This window comes from Chrysemys picta, chromosome 3 (assembly GCF_011386835.1).
Source record: "Chrysemys picta bellii isolate R12L10 chromosome 3, ASM1138683v2, whole genome shotgun sequence".
Taxonomy (NCBI): Eukaryota; Metazoa; Chordata; order Testudines; family Emydidae; genus Chrysemys; species Chrysemys picta.
This window is the reverse complement of record NC_088793.1, coordinates 176,306,298-176,331,917: the sequence shown is the minus strand read 5'-3', so window position 1 is coordinate 176,331,917 and position 25,620 is coordinate 176,306,298. Positions and strand designations below refer to the sequence as shown.

The window sequence follows — 25,620 nt, the reverse complement described above, 5'->3', positions numbered from 1 at the left end:
TTTGCTGAATCGGGGCCTTAAGGAGGAGAGAGAATTCAATTTAATTAAAAGTGCCACTGTCCTAGCAGTCAGGACAGTCACTTGATAAAGTTCTTTATGCCAGTATAGTCAACCTGATAAACAAAGGAAACCTTAAGCGAAAACAGAAGACCTGATTGAAATAGGTCTTTAGGGTAATACCTTTCCCATCTCCCCGTCTAGGTGTCTAGGGTTACTACTTTTGGTTGGACATATTCCTGGAGGTTTCATCACATGACAATCTTTAATTAAAGATTAATCTTTAATTCCTGGAAACTCCAGGACAATCCTGGTGGGTTGGCAACCTTAGTGCCTACTCAGACAGTCAGGACATGAGACAGCTATAAGAAATCACACATACATGGACCTTTGGGACTCCAGAGGAGAAGAAAGACATATGTGTGCTCTCTTAACTGGGTTTAAGAGTTTACTTGGATGCTCTGCTCTCTCCTCGCATTCCTGCCCTAATAGTCATGTACAATGTCACATATTTTAAAGGTAATTTTATATTAAACAGGTTGTAGACATAGATGCTTACTTTTGTTTTTGCCGGTGGGTGCTTTTGAAGAGGTGTGCGTGTTTGGTGGCGGGATGGAAGGGGTACTCTGCCAGGTTGGGGCGGGGGGAGGCTATTTTCAGCATATTTATACACTTCTTTCATATTCTAGTTATTGAATGTGTCTATCATTGGTATCTTTACTATTTTAATAATTAAATTGTTATGAACTACACAATTATATTATCATGAATTACAGTATATTAAAATCATTGCAATCACCTACAAGCTGTCTTTACAAGTGTCCCAGTTTAAAGACATTATGTTTCACTGTAGCTTTCTGGATGAAATGGTCAGCAATGTTATTTACATCTAGTTCTCTGGTATTGTCTTGATGCACATTAAGATCAGCTACATTATTCAGTTGTGTCTGTCCCATTGATGAGTGGAGATATTTTTAAGTCTTCTGAAGCTGGAGAATGAGTTCAGGATGATACAGGCACTGTGAGAAGAATTTATAAATTTGCAGTACTCTGGAAACATAGATACCACTTTATCAGAGAAATATGGTACATTCATGGTCAGTGCTGGCAACAAATTATTGATTTCCCCTGACTGGTTTCTCTTGAATGGGTAATAAATTATACCCCATGCCGGTTTTATTATGTCCCATAAGAATTGGACTGTGCAATACTACGTAGAGCATGGATTACTAACTGAGGGCTCCCAAATCTGTTACTCAGTGCTTTCCTTCCATACAAAAATACAGCCAAATGCAAAGAACAAACTTTCATTTTAAAATGAGATACTCTTTTCCGCAATATTCATTTTATCCATTGTGGATAATTACTTGACTGAAAAGTAAATTTATCACAAATCTTTACAAGATTTCATACAGGACCCACAAAATGGAGAGAGGGATGAGAAGAGGTCAATTGATCATGGATAGTTTATTGTGCCCCTGGAAGCATATGCAATAAATAAACACAAATGACCTGAAAGGCTTGTTTAAGGCTGGCGTATTCTAATGCTCGTGATCATCACATTGTGCAACAATGAAGACTAATTAACTAAGAATAATACTTTACTCTGTGCAGATTCAGAATTCCTAGAATTTTCTATGTAGGGAAACTAATTAGAGCTGGCTAGAAAATGCCAATTTGTCAAAAGTGAAACATTTCATGGAACCATATCACCTTTGAAAATTCATTGAGAAATGGAAATTGAAAAAAAAAGTTTGACAACGTTGAAAAATTCCACTTCAATCTTTTTGGAATGGAACTTTTTTCTATTTTCTGCTTCAAGACAACCTTTTGTTTCGACTTTTTTGTTTTATTCCATAAAAGATACACTAGACAATGAAAAAAGTCAAAAACATAACACAATGATTAGATTTTGTCAAAACAAAACAATTCAATTGACCCGACACACAATTATTTTTAATATTGGTTCATGGTGAAATTAAGAAATTTAAATATGTGCTTAAATTCTTTCTTGAATAGAGATGCTTTCCTGAATCAGGGTTCCTGTGACGGGGTGTACCAACCCCATACTGAGCCAACAGGGGCAGACCAATTATTGTGGGCCCAGGAGGCCACACCCAATTTCCCCTGCTGTGCATGCTCCAAGTGGAAGAGCCGGATAAAAGGAGGCAGCCCAGCTCAGTCAGGGCTGGCTGTAGAGGTGGAAGGATGTGTATTGCAGGCCCCTCCAGAAGGGCTGGTGACGCTCCAAGCGGCAGAGCACGTGGACTTGGACTACACTGTGGGCAACTCACCAACTGCGGAGACTGTGGGGGACGGCAAGCCGCCGACAGACGAGGAGATGGCTAGGATGCAATTTGTGGTAGGAAATGACCCAGGGGATGTAGTAGAAGCCAATGCCTAAACCCTTAGCAGGGAAGTCCCTGGCTTCATAGGGCCCTGGGTCAGAACCCAATGGAGCAGGAGGAGTCAGGTTCCCCTACCACACCCCACAAACCACTAAGTGTGGCTGCTGTTTGCTCTCGGTCCCAGCCCAGAGACCCAGGGACCAAAGACTGGTTGTTTGTTCTGCCCCACCCAGGGGCTACCGGCTCATTGCTGTTCTGCTCTGTTCCAGGGGCCGATTCCCCAACTGCTACTGCCTGCCAGGAGGCTTAGGGTCTATCAACTGTTTGTTTGTTCTGGCCCAACCAGACAGCCAGAACCCCAATTGCTACTGCCTGCCCCAGCCAAGAGGCTTGGAGGCCATAGACTATTTGTTTACCCAGCCCCACCCAGGGGCTACAGACTGACTGTTGTTCCATCCTACTCAGAGGGCCAGAACTCCAAATGTTGTTGTCGGCCCCAGCCCGGAGACTCAGGTGTTACTGTTTGTTTGCTTGGCCCTGCTGGGGTCTGGACTCCACCATACTGCAATTACCAGATCTAACAGGCAATTCTGACAACTGGGTGATGGCATGTACCAATCCCGCACTGGGCCAACAGAGGCGGCCCGGCTTGACAAACAGGGCCCCCCCGTCACAGTCCCAATAAACTACAGTTTCTTAAATGTAGTCAAAGGCAAAAACAAATATGAAGCTTAAGCATTGTGAAACTGAAGAAAATTTATGCAATACTGAAAATAACTGACTAGACACGAGACTTAATGCCTCTGGGTGCATTTGGTTATTATACATTTAATAATTAGAATATTTATTACTAGGTGGCAAGATGACACCCAGGGCTCTGCCAATGAGCTGTACAGTGACTGCTATCAGTAGAGTTGGCAATGATACCTATTATTAAGGTAGCCATACTGTTCCCATTAGAATATCCTACCTTCTGCTGTTTCTAATTTTATCAAACTTTAGCCATTGGGGCTAAAACTTTTCAGGCTGGGTGTCTGCCTCAGGCTAATAATAACTCAATCAATCAATTAAATTAAGTTTCAACTGAAATGACTCCGCCATTTCCGAGAATGAGAATATAGAAAAATACACTGGTTTGCCCACATAAAAAAAAAATACATACAACCATTTTATTGAGAAGCTCTAGTACCCATGCTTTGGAGCAAGGACTTGAAATTTGGCAGGTGGTTGCCCTGATGTCAGGGATGTGCCTTTTGCCATCCTCATGAAAATTTACCCAAATTTGGCTAAGTTACAAGCTTTTAAAAAACAAAACACAATCACAGTTCACACATGCTCAGTAGAGCCTTGTGGGATTCTGGCAGCTACATTCCTGGATATTCTATGTGAACTGAGCCTGCTCTGACCCCTCACAGCTCCTGTGTGTGTCATGTAATTAAAGACGATCTCATAATGAGGGCCCTACCAAATTCACGGCCAGGAAATCTGGTCTCCCCTGTGAAATCTGTATAGTATAAGGTAAAAGTACGCAAAGGACCAGATTTCACAGGGGAGACCAGCGTTTCTCAAATTGGGGGTCCCGACCCAAACGCCAATACCATGCCATGCCACCCTTACTTCTGCGCTGCTGCCTACAATTACAACACTGACATTTCAGATTTAAATATATGAAATCATGAAATTTATGATTTTTAAAAAACCTATGACTGTGAAATTGACCAAAATGGACCGTGTATTTGGTAGGGCCCTACTCATGCATAAGCGCAAGGAAGCTGAATTAAGGTTGCACAATCAATATATGTAATAAAGGGACAGTGAAAGGCAAACATAAAATATAAATAGATGTCTTTCAGTTGTTTACCAGGCAATTCAACTGAGAATTACTTACTAATTATCTTTTTTTGCTCTTCCATGTTTCAGTTTGGAAAAGAGGCATTCCAATTCATACTCTCCATTTTGATCAATAGCAGCAAGCAATCAGTAAGCAGGACTTCTTAGTGCCCTCTATTGGTTTCTCTCTGGGATTTCATTTTCTCCATTTGAGGCTTCCAGAGCTTTGCTCTCTCTAAAATAAAATGTTTCCAAAAAATGCTTTTTCACTTAGAACTTGCTAAATAAGATGCAGAGGTCTGAGTGCTTCAAGAGCCTTGATCAATCCACATAAAACACCTACATTTAGATACTCCTCAGGGTTGACTGTACTGAATGAAAGATACAGAAAGACAATTAGCAGGCAAAAATTCTCTATCTGCGTGCTCTGGATGTCAGTTCAGAGCAGACAGGAGCTGCAATACAATCCCTTAGCTATAAACCATTGGCAAAGTGAGAGGCCATAATGCTAGTTTGCTTAAACTATAAGTTCTTTGGGGCAGGGACCAGATTTTCATTGTATATAGGTACAGTACCTAGCACAATGGGGCCTTGATTGAGTCCTCTAAGCACTCCTGCAATACAACAAATAAATAAAAAATAAACTACAACTAAGGTAGAAGGAAGTCCTGTCTGAGCACAACAGACCCTAGATCATACCTGGGAAGTATATGTGATAAGTGTGTGTCTTGAGAAATGTATCATGTGTGCCCTCCACACTGCTCTGCAACTACTAGTTTCATTCACTGAAGGAAGCTATCATGGCCCTGACAAAATTATTTCATTTTCCTGGGGACATGGCAGGTGTTTTCTTAGATTGTGAACTCTTCAGGGCAGGGATTGTCTTCATATTTATCTGTATACCACTTAGTACAATGAGGTTCTGATCCTAGCTGGGGCCTCTGGGCTATTCTGTAGTATAAATGATAGGTGGGAGTGGCAGCACCACCTATTATTAAGGTTGCTCAACACTTCCCATTATAAGTCTCTGGTTTTAGTTACTTATAACTTTGCCAAACTTTAATAATTTGGGCTTCCACACCAGGTGTCTGCCCAAGCTTTTTTTGTTTGGGACTGGGAGGAAGAAGAAAGGGAATGTCAGCCAAAATGGTTCAGCTGTTACTAAGATCAAGGCTGGGAAAATTACGTATTTTTGTGCATGTTAAAAAATTCCAGCAACCATTTATTTGAGAAGCTCCAGTGGCCCCATGTTTTGGAGCTGGACTTGAAATTTGGCAAGGGAATTGTCATTGTGTCAGGGATGTGCATTTTGCCAACCCAGTGAAAATCCTTCCAAATTTCATCAAGTGACAAGCCTTTGAAAAAATCACAGTTCACATATGCTCAATAGAGACTTCTTAAATATTAGCAGCTACATTCCCTGAAGATTCTGTCCACACTGAGCATGCTCCAGCCTGGGGCTGAGCAATTGTAGTTGTGGGCTAGGTCCAGCTGGAGCATCTGAACTGAGTGCAGGGAGCCGGTCTCTCCTGCATTCAGGTACCTCCTGCTCAGCCCAGGCAGCATGAAGAAGCTGCCTGACTCAAATGCAGAGGGGACAAGAGACTGACCTGTGAGAGGGTCGGGGGAGTAGACTGGGACAAGGAGCCTGGGGAGGAGGAAACTGGGACTGCAGACTGGTGGGAGAAACTGACTGGAGGTTGGTGGGGGAGACTGGTACTGGCAGGGCAAAGAGACAGACCAGGAGCTTGCTGAGGAGACTGGGAGCTGGGTGGCAAGGACAATGGGAATAGAATCAGGTGAATGGAAGGAGGTGAGTGGTGAGGGGAGACAGATCTTACACACAGCTGTTGTTAGGGGAGGGGGAACTGGGGCTGACTGGGACTAGAAGCTTAGACTGGGGGATAGGAGGGAAAATACAGATTGGAAGAAGAGCCTGGGGAAGGAGATTGGGACAAGAAGCTAGTGGGAATTGGGAATGTGGGCAGAGTGGGAAGGTGACTGGAAGACAGGGTGTGGGGCGGGGAGAGAGATTAGATGAAGAGCTGGGAAACTGGGACCAGCTGGGCATGGAGATTGGGGACAAGGAACAAGGGTATGGGGTGAGACTTGCCTTACATCACATAGGACCTCTGTGGCAGAGGCAGGAACAGAATTCAGTTCTCCAGGGCAGCATCCAAGTGCCTTAACAATGAGACCCTCCTTTCTCATTGCCTCATTCACTATACACCTTCCACCTTCTGCAACAAATGAAGCAAGGTACTACAGCAACAGCCTCCTTCACCACACACCCCTGATTCATCCCCACAGCAAGTCCATCCTGTGCAAATAATGAGGCAGGGTCCTGTGGGAAAAAACCTAAAGTTCATAGCATACACATACGCACAACGGAGCCAAATTAAGGTTGCCTGTGCAATCTTAATTTGGGCATTTCCTAATTTCTGAGGGCTTGACTTTGCAAACTAATAATATTCTTTTAGCATAGTTTTGTTTGTGGAATTTCCTGTTTTTTAAAAACAACAAAACAAATTCCATCACATAGCTGCCAACAGCCTAATGGGCCATAGAGGGAGGATCTTGGTGGGCTGCAGTCCCACACAGCTGGAGAGGGTGAAAATCCTGAGAGGGAACTGGTGCCCCCACTGTCCGGGGCACTGGGATCCAGTACGCCTGCTCCATTGCTGCTCTCTCCTGTCCTATATGCCTCTAACATTGTCAATAACCTTAGCTGCATCTCTCCTGATTCTGCTTTGTCATTTCTTTCCAGACTCATTCAATCACCATGGTCTGCCCTACACTGAAGCTGCTGAGTAAAACAGCAGTGATAATGAAGCATACAAGAAATAGTTATTGCTATAGAGCAAACTAGCACTGACAGACTGATTGGCTAAATGACAACCCACAACAAAAGAAAATGTACGGCAATGGGCCATACATACATAGTTGATGTAGCTGGAAGAGACCACCAACTAAGAAACGTGGGCCTTCCATCTGGCTGGAAATGCACTAAGACTCCACAATGCCACCAGTTATAGTGCAGCTGTCATACAGAATGGCTTATTCTCCCAGACAGCAGAAGTGCACAGTCAGGTCACATTTAAAAAAAAAAGTAAAGAAGGAAACAACCCCACTCCAGCAGGATAGATGAAGATAAGTGAGTGGCAATGAAAACTAATTCATAGAAGTTGACGTATTAGGCCATGTCTACAGTAGCATGCCCTGCACGGCACTCTATAGTGCTCCTGAGTGCCCTGCACTAATCATCAGCATGGATCCTGCTGATGTGCACTAACAGTTCTGCAGTGCGCTTTGACCTACTGTGGTTTAAAACAGCAGTTCTTCAAAGTGCATTGGGGAACTGTTTGTGCAGACCATGCAGATGCGCACTAAGAGTTAGAGTGCAGCTCGCTGGAGGGCTATAGATTTGCACCCCACAGTAAGTGCTTGTGTAGACATGACCTTACTTTCAACACTAGTACTTACCTGAGACAACCCAATATTGAGGGGGATAGGTTATATAGATGTCACACAAATAGCTTGGTGCAGAAATATAAACAAATACTCAACCAAAAGAAGTGTGGTTGCCCACATAGATGATGGAGTTAGGGACACTATGGACCAGACTCTCAGCTGGTGTCAATCAGCATGGCCCCATTGAAGTCAGTGCTACTATCACAATTAACACCAGCTAAGGATTTGAACCTGTACATCCCTCAAATAGCTGTCTAACTTAATATATTCCCCACCCCCTTCTCTTGCAATGGTTTGCTTAGGAGTCAAAATCCCCTTTGGTGAAAAGACTTTTGCTTACAACCTAGTTTTAAAACTAGGCATTTAAACTCTATTCTGTTTGCTCTGTGTTTGTACAGCACCTAGCACAATGTGGTCCTAGTCCATGAATAAAGCATCTAGGCCCCACTGCAATACAAATCAACAAAATAAAACAACAATAATAAATGTTTGCAGTTTCTTCATCATCACACAAACACACTGAAGCGATGTGCACAAGCTAAAACGTTGGGTAAGAGTTTAATAAACAATACCCCAGAGGAAAGTGCTCACAGAATTTTTTTTTGGGGGGGGTGTCCTTTCAGCATCATCTAGTTTTAACTATGCTTGATTGATTTCAGTTTTACAAAATTAAAACAAATGATAGCCATTGTTTTGACTAATGGCATTGTCACTAGTAATGGATAGTTTGATATGACATTTTAGTTCTGCCACCAAGTAATCTTGATGGAAGTTATACAGTTGCCACATCAGCACTAGTTATCAGAAATGTAAATGAAAGAGCATTGACCCCAGAACTATGGGACTATAACTTTCCCTGGAAAGCAAACATGTGAGCACATTATAATCTGTGGTGTGATTCTCGCTTCACTCTACTTTTTAATTGCTGGCCTATTTGGCTCTGATATGCTGCAGAGCTCTCAATGGGGGTTCTGCCTGCAAAAACAATACATCTGCCCCAAAAAAGGAGAAGGGCCAAAAGAAAATACAAAGCCCAGCTAATTACAGGGGACAATGAAATGGGGGAACAAAGGTATAGGAGGGAAAGTTATAGGGCAGAAACAAGAGATCCAGACGAGGTGAAAGATGCCTTGCTGACAGAAGTCCACTCTTTATCCACATAACAGCTAAAGCACAGGAAGCTACAATTAAAAGCTTTCTTGCTCAAATGACTCAACTTGCACCTGAAGGAACCACCCCTTGAGGTTTCTGTGATTTTAATTTCTGCCAGTTGTCAGCAGGAACAAGGGCAAGTTTGAGATATCTAGGGCGTCCCCTTGAAATTAACAAATGTCACTGGTTCAACCCTCAAAACCAGGGAAAACTGAATACCTTCCTGGGATACCATTAGCCAGCAATACTTCCTCACTCACAAGCACCGAGTCTGCATTTAGAACAAGGAAAGACTTTATCAGGAGGCAAGGGTCCACAGCAACAATAAATCAACACGGTCTCTATGAATAATAAGTAAAGCCCTCTTCTCCATGATATCTTTGGTAGTACCTTTAACTCAGTTCACTACCGTCACAGGCTGCTTAGCTCTTCAATGCAAGCTGGGCTGAGTCTTTCCTATGACCTAGCAACTAGCCCTCAGTTTTGCCCATGATCTAGCAGTAGTCATAATTACTGATCCCAGTTGGGTATGATGGAACTTAATTGGAACGACTGACCCCTGCTGCAGAGGACCAGAGAGAGGACTACTTAAACAGAGCTGAATGCACTGAAGGTAAAGAAACTCTGGAGAGACTGCAGAAGTTAGGCTAGAAGAAATCACACTATGGTGTACCTGAGCCCCTGAGAGAGGCAGTGGGGGAAACCTGCTGAAAGGAAGCAGGGTATGAGAAAGCTTGGGAGTAGGGGCCATGAAGCAGAGAACTTCAGTGTAGCCTAAGAGGAGCTGAAGAATGATCAGTTTAGATATTTATTTGGACTTAGGGTTGGACCCATACCCCAAAAGGTGATAGAATTTTTAAGTGACCTAGCTGGAAGGCCAGGCTACAGAAGACTCAGAGACAGGACATTATGGCTAAAGAGGTGCCTGCCAGAGGGTACAAGAGGTGATATCCCCTATAATGCTGACTTGATGCCAATTAGTGCTGGGAGAATGGAACTTGCTGGCATTCACTCAGCTCTGCAGCTTCACTGAAGAGCTGGTAGGTTGGTCTCTTACTATAAAGTTGCCTCTATGTCTCTTCCATCACAAAGTCACCTCTGCCTTGTCTCTTGGCAAAATCTTCAGTGGAGGGGGATCAATGGCATATAGGACCTTAGAGCAGAGCCCTTGCCACTGGGGCTGCACTCTGTGCCACAAGGTAGAGCCCTTTTTCCCTTTCTTCTCACTTCACTCCCACTGCCCCACCAAGGTGGAGTCTGGGTACAGTCTCCCCAAAGTATCACCGGGGTATTTCTGAGTAAAAATGTATGTAAATAAACTTCTCTAGCTGCATTTCCCCCTGTTCCATCCACCCTTTCCCTGTTTACCAAAATAGTAGTGAGATCCCTACCCTTTACAGCTTCAGGCCACAGGGCTTACACTTGGATTACAAGCTCCTGGAGACAGATACTATCTTTGTTATATATATATTTTACAGTGGCCAGCACAATGGGGCTAGGGGCCTCCCAGGTGCTACAGTAATACTACAAAAAATGTCATTCGGTCCTTTGCCTCTCTCTAAGTCCCCCAACAAAGACACTACATAGTGCTAACTTTGGTGGTGGTTTTATGGCTTACCCACTAGGATCCAGACTAAGGCCACAGACTCATTTTACATAGGATACAGAACATCCACTAGCTGTAGGAACTGAAAGTTTTATTAGTCTGAGGGGGAATTGAACTAGGTATTTAGTGTTGACGTTAATATATGATCACCAAGTCACTGTTTGTACGAGGGAGGACGCAATGACAGAGAGCACAAGAGTACAACAGCTTTCTTGTGGGGACAGGGACCGTCTTTCTGTTTTGTTTGTACCGTGCTGAGCACAGCGGGATCCTGGTCCATTACTGGGGCTCCTGGGTGCTCTACACTGCAAATAATAACCAGGCAAGTGACAGGGCACATTTAGCTTTAGTTTATTAAATAAAACCCTACATTTTAATAATTAACCCCCAAGAGCAATCGTAGTTGTGTGTTGAGAGCAGAGAAGAACATACAAGCAAGGCTTAAGGTAGAGATTCTGGCCTAGTTAGGAAATGAGTATTGCCAAGGGATTTAACTGGAGGAATCTAGATCATCACACTGATCATGTTAACTACTAGTACTTGTGTTATTGGACAGCACTTGCGCCACCATCCAGTGCAATGACTCATTCTATTAGGATTGCTGGAGATGCAGAGAACAGGATTTTCCTTTTCCTTCAACTGATTCTTCATTCACCCTTTCATCTACTTTTGAATTAGCAAACAGTAAACCTCCCAGCATTTGAGGAATGTTGATCTTAGTGTGAACTAGAAAATACACACCTTGGGCCAGATCCGCAACGAGTTTAAGTTGGCATAGCACCAAGACAGTGGAGCTGCAGTAATTCATTCCAGCCGAAGACTGGGCCCTTTAATTTTAAATTCTGCAACTGATATGTGATTGTAATTTGTAGTGCTCAAACAAATAATGTGGGATTCCTCCAGGCATTCTTTTAACACTGCAAATCTCAGAAGCTGCTGTTGACCAGAGAGTGGGCGAACAGCTAGATACAGTACTGTGCTGTGTGTCTCTAGTTTAAAATAGGATTTGCACTCCTAGTCTTCTAATCATTTGTTTAGCATGCAAGTCATGCTAGCTGCTTTACCAATAATAAAAAAGGTCCGTGCCTTGAAAAGCTAAGTCTATGCGGACCACCAAAAAAAAAAAAAAAACATAAAAAAGGGAGAAAGGGATGTCACAAGCAATCAGTGATCCAGGTGATGGTAGGCATTCATCTCTTTGGTTCTAAAACTTTTATAGCTTAATTAGTGTGTAGCAGCTCTTCTGTTGATTGCAGCTAGATCAAATTGACTTTGTCTGAAGTTGTGGGTGCTCATCCCTGAAAGTCAGGCTTTAGGCATCTCAAGTTGAGCACCCAAACTTAAACGCTCAATCAGTGGCTGCTTGGAAATGTTGACCTTTATATTAAGAGCTCCCATTCTGCTAGGTTACTTGGACAGTTAACAGCTAGGGTGGTGCTTATTTATTAAAGGTCCTCTACAAAGTATTTGACCTTCTCAGATGTGTGAGGGCTCTGGCTGAGGGTGCAGACTCTAGTGTGGGGCTGGGATGAGGGGGTTGGGGTGCAGGAAGGTGCACTGGGCTGGGACGGGCATCAGGGCTGGGGCAGGAGGTTGAGGCGTGCGGGTGTGAGAGGGCTTCGGCTGGGGGGGGGCAGGCTCTGGGGTGGGGCTAGGGAGGAGGGGTTTGGGTTGCAGGAGGGGTTTGAGGGCTGGGGCAAGAGGTTGGGGTACATGGGGGGGATGAGGGGTGCAGGCTCTGGATGGCGCTTACCTCAAGCAGCTCCCAGAAGCCGTGGCATGTCCCCCCTCCAGCTCCTATGTGAAGGGGCAGCCAGGTGGGCTCTGCGCGCTGCCCCATCCACAGGTGCCACCCCCACAGCTCCCATTGGCCATGGTTCCTGGACAATGGGAGCTGCAGAGCCTTGGAGTGGGGGCAGCATGCAGAGCCCCCTGGCTGCCCCTATGCCTAGGAGCTGGAGGTTGGACATGCTGCTGCTTCCAGAAGCCGTGCAGAGCCAGGGCAGGCAGGGAGCCTGCCTTAGCCTGTCTACGCTGCCAACAGGCCTGACCAGAGCCGCCAGGGTCCCTTTTCGAGCAGGTGTTTCGGTTGAAAACTGGACACGTGGCAATTCTATAACGCAGCTTTGGAGCCCAGCTACTACTGGGGTTAAGCTGCATTGAAAGTGCATTAGTATTAATTTTACTGTACACTTGATATGAAAGGATTTTCAGTTTGTTTTAAAATACAACTCACTGGTAACTGACCATTAATATTTAACATGTTCAAAAAGAGCTGTGGTAGGAAAAGAAGAAACCGTCCTTTTTAAGGCGAAAAAATTTATAAAGAGAACCATGTTCCAAAAGAAAATTCCCTGCTATTTAAATGTTGCTTCTGATTTGAGGGGTGGATACAGTGGGGCAGTGGAGCGTGACATGAACAGGCAAGGTAGCGCTATCTGTCTCATTTTGTTTTGCCATGTAAGTGGCTGTATCGTCTGTAACTTGCTAGAACTATCTTTATGGAACCAAGCTCCTCTTTTTAGAAACTGATTTTGTACATTACATGTTTCTGATGCAGTCTCCTCTACCATAAATGCCGTAATATAATAGCATAATGTGGTGAGTTAAGTTTGGAACGTCTCCAACCCACAGAACAAGAGAACTGTGTTATCGTTGCCCTTAAAGTAATTTCCCTCTCCACTATTTGACATATTCAGTTAGTGGCTATTTACGTTAACCGTTGGGGAGGGGGGGGAGGGAGGGAAGGGGCAATAACTTTGTGCTATATTGGGCTAGCAGAGTATTCATATATACTACAAAGTTAAAAGTCCTTAGCATTCTTTGATTGACATGTAATGGGAATCACTGTCAAGCTGTTATATATTCTTATTTTACACTGACAAACTATTTCACTGGACAGGGATTTGCACAGGAGGAATAATACATGTTGACATGATATCTCTTTACTGTAAATAGAGGCGAGTGGCATCATTACAATATGAATATTACCACAATATTGTGTTATTTTCAGTTCCACTGAAAAATGAATTTTGCATTATATGTATGCTGCACAGATCAATCCTGGTATAAGAAAAGAAGTGTTATCTAGTAGCTAAACCATACAACTGGGAGCTAGGACTGTTGGGTTCTCTCATTTGCTCTGCTACTGACTCTGTGACCTTTGACAAGTAACTTAGTTATTCTGCAGTTCAGCTTATATACGTTAAAATTGGTTTAATAAACAATTAATCTGGTTTGTAATTCTTGCACTAAATTAGTTATTTGTATTGCAGTAGTGCTTAGTTCCCTTCAGGGATCGGGGGTCCATTGTGCTAGGCATTGTATACACACACAGACAGTCCCTGCCACAAAAAGCTTAGTCTTGTAAAGTGCTTTAATATCCTCCAGTGAAATTACTACAACACAGATTTATAAGTTGCCCACCACCCCAGTTGCTGCATACCCTTCACCTTATTTAAGTTAAAATCAAATAATATTTTTCCACATTAAAGAAGCATGTACACTACAACTGCCTGCAGCACAACATTCACTAACCTAAAGAACATAGAGATGCTGGATGGCAAGCAGGCTAAGCAGAGCAGCAAGGTGGTAGAATGCCTGAACAAAGATGCATCTCATGTTATTTACAAAATGTAGTTGGGTTCTGGGTTAGATGCATGTCCAAGAGTACCAAATTCCAAGGAAATGAACTGCTCCCCAGAGGAAGGTACGTGGATGCTCAAATTACCATAATTTATTACTGGTAAAAGCCTAGAGGCCTCAGCCCCAATGGGCTACCACTGTACAAGTAAATAGGAGCATTTACACTTTTGTAGATAGTAAAAGTGCTTATGCAAGTGCCATCGTGTTCCTATTGTTCTAGAAAACTGATAGGGAGTGATATGTAAAGCAGCTATATTGCACAATCTTTAAAACTTAAATAGCACAGCCACTTGAAATAAAACACAGATACACACAGCAGTCCAAACTATAAGCATTTCAGCCTTTATATACATACCAAAGTGCTGAAATGCACGCACAGAAGGGATAGAAGCCAGCAGCATATGTGACATGTCTAAGGTTCTGAAACTAGTGCATGGGGGTGAGGGGGAGAGTAGGAGTGGGAGACTTGGGTCTTGTCTATTCTAGAAAGCTGTCCTGATATAACTATACCTGTATAGTTAAAACAGTACAACCCCTAGTGTGGACACGGTTATACTGGTATAAGGGTGCTTTATAGTGGTATAGCTATTCCTGTACAGAAAGTGGAATAAGCAACTCTACCCTTAGTAAAAAGAACGAGGAGTACTTATGGCACCTTAGAGACGAACAAATTTATTTGGGCATAAGCTTTCGTGGGCTAAAACCCACTTCATGAGATGCATGCAGTGGAAAATACAAATGGGTGTTGCCATACCAGCTATAACGAGACTAATCAACTAAGGTGGGCTATTATCAGCAGGAGGGAAAAAAAACACTTATAGTGATAATCAGGATGGCCCATTTCCAACAGTTGACAAGAAGGTGTGAGTAACAGTAGGGAAGTCAAGCCTTATTTAATGGTGTCCAGTTTGCAAATTAATTCCAATTCTGCAGTTTCTTGTTTGTCTCTGTCTGAGGGATTGGAGCAAATGCGGTTGTACCTACAAGATCTCTATTTAGCATTCTTAAATTACAATACCCACTGCTGAAGTGAAGAAACAGATTGACAGAGCCAGAAGAATACCCAGAAGCCACCTACTCCAGGACAGGCCCAACAAAGAAAGTAACAGAACACCACTAGCCCCCAACTAAAACCTCTCCAGCGCATCATCAAGGATCTACAACCTATCCTGAAGGACAATTCCTCACTCTCACAGATCTTGGGAGACAGGCCAGTCCTCACTTACAGACAGCCCCCCAACCTGAAGCAAATACTCACCAGCAATCACACAACAAAAACACTAACCCAGGAACCTATCCTTGCAACAAAGCCCGTTGCCAACTCTGTCCGCATATCTATTCAAGGGACACCATCATAGGACCTAATCACATCAGCCACACCATCAGAAGCTCGTTCACCTGCACATCTACCAATGTGATATATGCCATCATGTGCCAGCAATGCCCCTCTGCCATGTACATTGGCCAAACCAGACAGTTTCTACACCAAAGAATAAATGGACACAAATCAGACATCAGGAATTACAACATTCAAAAACCAGTCGGAGAACACTTCAACCTCCCTGGTCACTCAATTACAGACCTAAAAGTCGCAATTCTCCAACAAAAAAAAACCTTCAAAAACAGACTCCAATGAGAAACTGCAGAATTGGAATTAATTTGCAAACTGGACACCATTAAATTAGGCTTGAATAAAGACTGGGAGTGGATGGGTCATTACACAAAGTAAAAACTATTTCCCCATGCTAATTTCCCCCCTACTGTTTGTCGGAGAAAAACAGAGTTCTTACTCTTTGGTTGGGTGCAGCAAGTCAGATACTTTATTATTTTTAGCAATTGCGTGGAGGGAGAGAGCTAAACAGGTCTTTCTACAGGTAAACAATTACAGCAAGCATTTATATCCTTTGTTACATACAATAATGAGCAAGAGCTGCATTTTGTTTATACATAAGTTATTTTGATTTTATTTTTGTTATTTTTATTTAGATTATAGTTTACATTTTATACTTATTTAATATAAGGTTGCAACAACTTTTTTTTTTTTTTTTTAAACTTGTCAACTGTTGGAAATGGGCCATCCTGATTATCACTACAAAGTTTTTTCCCTCCTGCTGATAACAGCCCACCTTAATTGATTAGTCTCGTTATAGTTGGTATGGCAACACCCAATTTTTCATGTTCTCTGTGTATATATATATATATATATATATATATATATATATATATCTTCCTACTGTCTTTTCTACTGCATGCATCCAATGAAGTGGGTTTTAGCCCACGAAAGCTTATGCCCAAATAAATTTGTTAGTCTCTAAGGTGCCACAAGGACTCCTGTTCTTTTTCCTGATACAGACTAGCACGGCTTCAGCTCTGAAATCTATCCTTAGTAGAGGTGGTACAAGTATAACTATTTTTGGAGAGGAGAGATCACACCTGTAACTGACATACCAGTACAACTTTAATGTGTACACCAGTCCTTAATCCCAAAAGACTAAGGGGGAGATTTTAAAGGCACAAAGGGATCCCTAGGCATCCCAAGATACTGTACTTCACAATTCTATACTTCCTGCAGGACTGACTCGGACATGGTTCTCACTATTGGCTCTGAGAGGGTTTAAGGCTATCATTTGAACAGTATATGAGCACTATAATTGCAAAGAACCTATACAAACCTATATAGAATGGAGAGATTTCTAATCATTCTCAAGTTGCTCGATTCCAAAAGTTGACATGTAAAAAGATGTTCTGAAAGAAATATGAACATAGGTTCTGACCCTGCAAACAGCTCCATGCAGTCAGACCCTCTGACTTCACTGCAGAATCAGGGCCATCATTTTGAAATCACTGACAAACACATCCATTTGAACTAATGTAGTTGGTTTTACTTTCTTATTCAGTTATTCAGACAGCGCTTCTTATATCAGTTACATCACCAAGGAGATACTCGTTTTTGAATAACCAGGAGTCCTTGTAGCACCTTAGAGACTAACAAATGTATTTGGGCATAAGCTTTCATGGGCTATAACCCACTTCATCAGATGCAAGGAGTGAAAAATACAGTAGGGTAGGTATAAATATACAGCACAAGAAAAGATGAGAGTTGCCTTACCAAGTGGGGGGTCAGTGCTAATGAGGCCAATTCAATCAGGATGGATGTGGCCCAGTCCCAACATGCTGGCACATGATGGCACATATCACATCGGTAGATGTGTTATACAGTAGAAGTACTATACTTTAGATAATGGTGTAGAGTATCAGTAATTCTTCATCCTCAAGTATGAAGACAGGTCATGAAAATCAGTCAGTCTCCAGTTGGATAAGCATGTATATCAGAGGCTTATACAAATAATGGTGTACATCCTCTGGAAGGAATTACAGCCCATCATACCAATGGCATCAATACAGGCCAAATGAGTTTGATCATCAGAGGAGGAAATATGTAAAGCAATCAATTTCTTCTTCTTCAATTCCAATCCAATAGCTGGAAGCTGATGCGAGACAAATTAAGACCGGACACAAGGCATAAATGTTTAACAGTGAGGATAACTGACCTTTGGAACAATTGGTTGTGGTATATTCTCCATCACTGGCAATTTTTAAATCAAGATTGGCTGTTTACCTAAAATATACTGTAGGTATTATTTTGGGGAAGTTCTATGACCTATGATGTACAGGAGGTCAGACTAGATCACAATAGGCCATTCTGGCCTTGGAATCTATGAATAGACTGAGGGATGATACCTCTGGCAAAATGTCTATTTTCTACAGTTTCCTAGAGATACAGTGTTTGGGCACAGAGTCCATCCCAGCTGGATCTCTTATTAGAAATAGATCATCAGTGTACATAGCTGAAATATTGTATCACTTTGGAAGGATAGTTATCTAATCTCACTCCACCCCTTTATTAAAGGGACACTGCTGACACTTACATAGAGTAGGACTGGTGGCCATGATTCTCATAGACTTTAAGGTCGGAAGGGACCATTATGATCATCTGATATAAGGCAGGAGAGGAAAATAAATTTTCTTACCTGTTTATTTTTCTCAAAAGTATGTCCGCCCTAGAGAGTGAGGGCAGCAGCAGATCTTAAATCTGTTAGCATGTAAAATATTCCATTCCCTTGTGAGAAGAGCAGTTCCTACTAGAGAAGGTGAGGGCTGTTGGGTAAGTCTGTGAGGAAACAAAGCAAGTGATCAAACAACACCTTCATCTGGTGAACTCTCTGGGCTAGGTCATGCTTCAGCCCTCACAAATGCAGGGGACTAAGCCACCCTGTTCACCCATGTTAGTGCCCCTTGCACTGCAGCTCAGGTAAACGAGAAGGAGGAGCAGGTGCTGCGTACTTGTGAGCAGTGGGCAAGGAATGAGGCACCAATGAGAATAGAGTGAAAAGTAAGTAAAAGGCTTCAGTAAGTTATTTTCTCTCAGGAACAAATGCCTCTGTCACAATTTCTTCCTCCAGGCTCCCCTGGGGCTGGTGAAGCCCTTAAACAGCTGAGCCTAAAGGCTGCCTAGTAATGACTAGCTCTTATATAGCATTTTTCATCAGTAGATCTCAAAGTGCTTTAGCAAGGAAGCCAGTATTGTTTTACAGATGGGGAAACTGAAGAACAGAGAAGTGTTTTGTCCAAGGTCACCCAGCAGGCCCGTGTCAGAGCTGGGAGTAGAATCCAGGTCTCTTGAACCCCCTTTTATAGGTCTATAAAATTGACTGGTTCAACAAGCATTGACTACTGATTTTTACAGGAGATCTCTAGTTAATGTTATTCTTTTTGGTTTACATGTGCTCTACTACCCAGCGTGACAACGTTGATGTGTCTCACAGAACCATGTTCTTGGGCTGAAATGTGAGGAAGAAAATCACATAGCTGAGAGTTTGATTAAAACCTCCCTTCTTTGGGAGCAGTCATCTTTAACAAGATGTTTTTAATAGTACAATGATTAATAGATATTTTAAAATGTTAATCATTGGCAGCCCATTTTTGTCCTGGATAGGATCTTGTCATACCATTTGCTATACAATTTCTAATTGGATAGAAAAATAACATCTGAGACAAAGCAGACTGTACTAGCATGCAACATTAAAGTACTAGGATGTACACTCCATTTGAAAGTCAGAGGCACAAGCTCAGGCCCATATTCTGTGTTTGTATAAATTCTACCCTGCACTTAATTCTTGCTGCTCACATGAAGCTCATTACTTAACCAGGTAACTGAAGGATAGCTAAAGTTGATTGGTCTCAGCTAAAAGGATTGTGGAGAACCTGCAAGCTCTCATATGCTTTTGAATGGAGTCTTACACAAGCACATAAATAGCCCCATGGTCAATAAGTAAAAAGACAGTCTCTGCCCTCGTTTCCTATAAGAATGTGTCTGTTCTGTCTGAGAAACCACATCCTATTCTGCATCACTTTCAGATGAAAAGTTAAAAAAAGAAAAAGGCAATAGGACAGGCACTAATCTAAGGGACGGCACATTGAGGAGTTCCTCAAGGTAGCCGAGGACCAACCTAATGGCTCCTATATTACTACCATTTCTGGCTCCAAGATAGTTAAGTCCCAGACAGATTGCGAAGAGCTACAAAAGGATCTCTCAAAACTGGGTGACTGAGCAACAAAATGGCAGATGAAATTCAATGTTGATAAATACAAAGTAATGCACATTGGAAAACATAATCCCAACTATACAGGCAAAATGATGGGGTCTAAATTAGCTCTTACCACTCAAGAAAGAGATCTTGGAGTCATTATGGATAGTTCTCTGAAAACATCCACTCACTGTGCAGCAGCAGTCAGAAAAGCAAACAGAATGTTGGGAATCATTAAGAAAGGGATAGAAAATAAGTCAGAACATATCATATTGCCGCTATATAAAATCGATGGTATAGCCACATCTTGAATACTGTGTACAGATGTGGTTGCTCCATCTCAAAAAAGATATATTGGAATTGGAAAAGGTTCAGAAAAGGGCAACAATAGGGGTATGGAATGGCTTCCGTATGAGGAGAGATTAATAAGACTGGGACTTTTCACCTTGGAAGAGGCAACTAAGGTGGGATATGATAGAGGTCTATAAAATCATGACTGGTGTGGAGAAAGTAAAGTATTATTTACTCCTTCTCATAATACAAGAACTAGGGGTCACCAAATGAAATTAATAGGCAGCAGGTTTAAAACAAATAAAAGGAAGTATTTCTTCACACAACGCCCAGTCAACCTGTGGAACTCTTTGCCAGAGGATGTTGTGAAGGCCAAGACTATAACAGGGTTAAAAAAAAAAAAAAAAAAAACCCTAGATAAATCCATGGAGGATAGGTCCATCAATGGCTATTAGCCAGGATGGGCAGGGATGATGTCCCTAGCCTCTGTTTGCCAGAAGCTGGGAACGGATCACTTGATGATTACCTGTTCTGTTCATTCTCTCTGGGGGACCTGGCATTGGCCACTGTTAGAAGACAGGATACTGGGCTAGATGGACCTTTGGTCTGACCCCATATAGCTGTTCTTATGTCAACATAGGGGATAGGGAGAATGGGGCTATTCTCAAGCTCAGGCCAATAAGGAACATGCAAAAGAATGTAAAGGTGACTGGGTTGTTCTAATTTTCTACTGAGACAGGCAGCTGCCTGGTAAGAGGGAAGGTAATCCATCCTGGCTCACTGCCTTCTTGAGACATACCAGTTGCTTTAGTTCATTTGTCCTGAGAAAGCAATTTGTATGCTTCAGTAGCAGAGTAACGAGTACATTGTCAGCAATGCTCTAGCCTATGTTAGTACTGTTGCGGAGTGTGGGGGAGTCAGGGCCCTGCACCCCTCTTCCCGAGATTCACTGCGACTCTCAACCAGCCAGTAAAGCAGAAGGTTTATTTAAGGACAGGAACACAGTCTCAAGCAGAGCGTGTAGGTACGACCAGACCCCCTCAATTAGGTCCCTCTGGGAGGTTCAGGGAGCTTAGACCCCAGCTTGGGGTTCCCTGCGTTGCACCACCCAGCCCCAACCGAAACTAAACTCTCAGCCCCTCCCGCTGCTCCTCTCCTTTGTCCAGTCTCCCGGGCAGAAGGTGTTAATTCTCCCCACCCCCGTTCCTGGCTCAGGTTACAGCTCAGGTAGCTTCCTTCAAGGGAAGTCCCACATCCCCACTGCAACCCCCCTGCAACATTCCCAGGTCAAATCTGCCCTGCTCCCTGCTCCGTCACAAGTACTAGAATGTTTTCCTTTTTGCTCTGCTTGCAGCTGGGTCAGATCATCCAGGCCTCCCGCTCCTCACCTGGGCTGATTGTTTGAGGAGGGAAGTTTTATTAGATGCATACACAGGCAAAAATAGTGAATGTATTTTACCAAAATACATCAGTTTAACTTAACTATAGCTTAGGGAAAAGCACCTGGTGACCATCTTACTTAACACACCCGTGTTTTTATGTTAAAGCACTTCCCAAAAGTTGCTGTAGGATGATTGATATCTGAAGTAGGTATTCCAGAATGCCTGTCCTGGTTGTAAGTGACTCACTCCATGGACTTTTGACAAATCTGTGTCAGCTCCCTTCCCTGTAAACTTTTATTGAGCAGTGTTTGATGGTAGAGCTCAAAGTGCTTTACCAAGGTAGTTAGTATCATTACCCCTATTTAACAGAGTGAGAAACTGAGGCACAAAAAAGGGAAGTGACTTGCCTAAGGTCACCCTAAAGGCAAGGAGCAGAGCTAACAACAGAACCTGAACACCAGTCCAGTGCTCTATGCAGTAGATCATGCATCCTCTTACTCCTCACAACACCCTTAGGATTACATTGTTAAAGCACACTGAAGAGCAGAAGCACCCTATAATCTCTACTATAGAGCTAGCGTATCAGCATTGCAAGCCTCAGCAGTTGGCAAATAGAGATATTTTTACTAAGACACAGCTCCCCAACTCACATTGGCTAGTGACAGTTAAGATAGATAGAACCCATACTTTGCTCCCACTAGCACAGCTTCTGTAGGTCAAATTATACCCTCAGAGACCCCTGTGCACTTACATTAGCTTTTAGTGAGTTTGCCCGAATCACTAAATATGAAGAGAAATATGCACAGAGGTAGCTAAAGGTATAATTTGGTCCACAGAATCTTCTACTGGTGATGATGCATTTGAGAGACTCTGAGTATCAGAGCCTAGACTGAATAGTATTAGAGCGAATTTCCACTTGCCAAGTAAAAACTTGATATGGAAATCAATGAAAAATAAAAACAAAAATCACACACTGCCTTTTTGGAACACTTCATTGCAATGAAAAAGGCAGTCATGTCAATTTGGGCTTGTATCAACTTTTTCTAAGCAACAGGAAAACTGAGGACAGGTGGAAAGCAACTGATTGAGATCTTCAGCAAGATACATGTCTCCAGGATCCAGTTACTCTGCTCTAGGCTTTTTGAAAGACACCAATCATACTAAAAATAGGTACTATCAGCAGAAAAAAAATGATTCAGAGGAAGATAACATTAAAATAAGGTAGGCAAAGCTATTTAAATGCTGTATCCTAAAGCATTAAGGAGAAAAGCCTATAAGAAAGATGGTATAGCAAATAAAGTTGTGTATTCAGTCCACAATCCTGATATTGACACAATACCAACCTTCTATTTCAACTTAAATTCCAAGGGCAAAAGATGCCCAATTATTTCAGAATATGATAAAGTATCTAAATAGGATAAATCAGATTACTGGAAACTGGATCTCCTAACAAATTTTTAAATATAGTTGTAAAAAAATCTGCAGTAAATTAGATAACTACTCGGCTTTTTAAGCAGAGATTATCTACTTCGAATAAAAATGTTTGCCAACTGAATGTCAATTATATTTCCAAACTGATTTGGGGCAAACTCTTTAAAATACACAATTTGTTCAAATATTAGGCTATATAAAAATGTAGAAAAAATAGGGCACAATCCACCACTATTTCTTAAAATGGGATAGCTATGTCTAACACATATCACATTGATTATGGCTATACAGCAGTCATATTATTTTCCTTACTCTATTAAGGTGCAAAATATAGTTTGGCAGCCAGTTACAAACACAAAAGGTAGTCAGCGTAGAGAAACATTTAAGCTGCAGTGGGTTAAAACAATGGATGCCAGTGACATCTTAGACTAACAAGGCATGAAGTTGCTTAATGCCAGAATCCCGTAAGTTCCATTATTGGCTTAGAGCAGTGCATTCGAGGACTCTGGCTAACTCCAGCCAACTATGTACTACATGCTTTTTAGACAAATCCTGGAGCACCACATGAGGTTTCCAGTGGTAGGAACCTTCAAATGGAATGTTGGGACTATTTCCAAGAAGACCATATGGGTGCCACTTTTTTGGACATGTGCCAAATACTGCATCACCACAGCAGTCCTGTTTTTATACATTATTCCTACAACACTATTAAATCACTGTAGTGAAATTCAGATTTCTCAGATAATCAGACAGAAAACAGACTAGTTAAGATACAAATTTGCCATAGCAAAAGAACGACTACCTATAGAACATAATTGTAGCTTACAATAAAATAAAATGGTCTCCTCTCCCCATTTTATCAATGTGGGAAATCAAGGGAAAATAAAAGACAAGGTTAAGAGATGAGACTGTTACATACTGGAATCTTTTGCTAGTCTACAGGGGCCTGGCTTAAAGTTGGCTTTTTTTGAAACTTATTCTATGTACTAGCTTATTTGTAGATACCATCTGATTAGTTTATATATGGTCCATTTTGATTTTCCACAATCAGCTGTGCCAAACATTGTGCTTTACTTTAAAAGAATTAGAGAAACGAGAAACCCAAGCCAAAACGAAAGCACATACTTTCAAAACTTAAATTTGAGTTGTCTAAAATTTTGGATTATACAAAGGGACACAAAGTATTGTGGTGGATTTAAAGCATAGGCAGTCATGGCCTTTATACATGAAATTATAAATAATTTGCAGTTATCTACTAATAATGGAACCTGTTACTTTTTTCCTAAGCTAAGCATGCTCACTAGGAGTTCAACCTTGTAAAGTGCTCAGTACATCTAGGAGGTACTCAGCACCTTGCAGGATTGAGCCCTATGTGCAGGTTTAATATCAGATAAAGGCTCCCAAATTTTCTGCAAATCCTTAAGAATCATGAAGGAGGATAAAGCACCCAAGAAGATCTTGATTCATGAAGCTACATTCAGAATCTTTGCTTGTTTCCAAATGGTGCAGAATCAGACAGTTAAAATATTGATTTAATGATATATGTATATGCAGATCAGGATGATGTTTAGTGCTATCTTGAACAACTCCTCCTACCAGATGGTAAGATTAAACAAGTAGGCCTTTTAAAAGATGAACTACTTATGAAATCAAAGAATATTACTTGGCAAGCTCTTTGACACTATTCATCCATTATATAGTCTAAATTGCTATTAAGATTTCTCTGTTTGGATCTTTCATTTGCCTCTATTACAGCAACTAGCAATACAGCCCCTATTTATGTGGAACCAAATGGTGGACTTTACAGTACTTCAAGAAAATTTTAAGTTATTAAATATTGGCAATTACTATTTAAAACAGTGGTCACCAACCAGTCGATCGCGATCTCCAGCGGCACAGCCGCTAAGACAGGCTCCCTGTCTGCCCTGACCCCAGGCCACTCCCAGAAGTGGCCAATGTGGCCCCGGGGGTGGGGGCAAGGGTCTCCCTCCACACTCTGCTCCTACCTGCAAGCACCAGCCCCGCAGCTCCCATTGGCCGGGAATGAGGAGCTGTGGCCAATGGGAGCTGCAGGGGCAGTGCTTGCAGAGAGGGGCAGCGTGCGGAGCCATATGTCACCCTGCCCCCCCCCCCCCCAGGGGCATTGGCGCCTTCCGGGAGCAGCGTGGGGCAGGCAGGGAGCCAGAGAGCACCCCAAACCCCCTCCTGCATCCCAAACTCCAGCCCTGACCCCACTCCCAGAGCCAGCACCCCCGTACCCCTCCTGCACCCCAACACTCTGCACCAGCCCGGAACCCCCTCCTGCACCCAAACTCCCTCCCAGAGTTTGCACCCCTCACCCCCTCTTGCACCCCAACTCCCTGGCCCAGGCTCAGCCCAGAGCCCCCTCCCATACTGCGAACCCTTTGGCTGCAGTCCAGAGCCCACACCCCCTCCCAAACCACAATCCCATACCCCAGCCCATGAGTGGGGGAGGAGGGGGTAAAAGTGGGGTGGGGCCTCAGTGAAGGGTAGATCCTGGGTTGCCCTTAAATTCAAAAAATGACCTTGGGTGTAAAAAGGTTGGAGACCACTGATTTAAATAAAAAGATGACACGATGTCAAGTAAACACATTAGTTATTTGCTAAAAATGGGAAGAAACATTGAAATGTTTAATTCAATACTTAATGCAGCAAACAATAAAAATATGCAACATTACCTGTTATCATGAAACATGTAATAGGAACACTTCAAATATACATGACAGGAGTTTAAAGCACATTAATGCAAAACATGATCAGCAAGTCATCTTTTAAAAAAAAATAAAGTTCTAAAAGGGGTTTCTTCTGATAGAAGCACTTTGTCCCATATTTTCTACAAGAAGAGTATTTTCAGGAAT

General features: G+C 42.4%; 1 protein-coding gene across 4 annotated transcripts in view; it reads right to left on the bottom strand.

The window, feature by feature from the left end:
- Nucleotides 1-25,620, bottom strand: part of SOCS5 (suppressor of cytokine signaling 5) — a 108,686-nt gene that overhangs the window by 26,851 nt on the left and 56,215 nt on the right. Inside the window, exons 2-4 of one of the 4 annotated variants that reach the window (XR_010599928.1) lie at nucleotides 18,081-18,220; nucleotides 4,234-4,410; nucleotides 801-1,016 (exon numbers count right to left, since the gene is read on the bottom strand). The exons of 1 other annotated variant lie outside the window; for it this stretch is intronic. The gene's annotated coding sequence lies outside the window, so the exon portion shown is untranslated. Of the gene's footprint in view, nucleotides 1-800; nucleotides 1,017-4,233; nucleotides 4,411-16,721; nucleotides 16,795-18,080; nucleotides 18,221-25,620 lie in introns of all 4 variants that reach the window. 2 more of the 4 variants (XR_010599926.1, XR_010599927.1) reach the window with 2 other exon arrangements.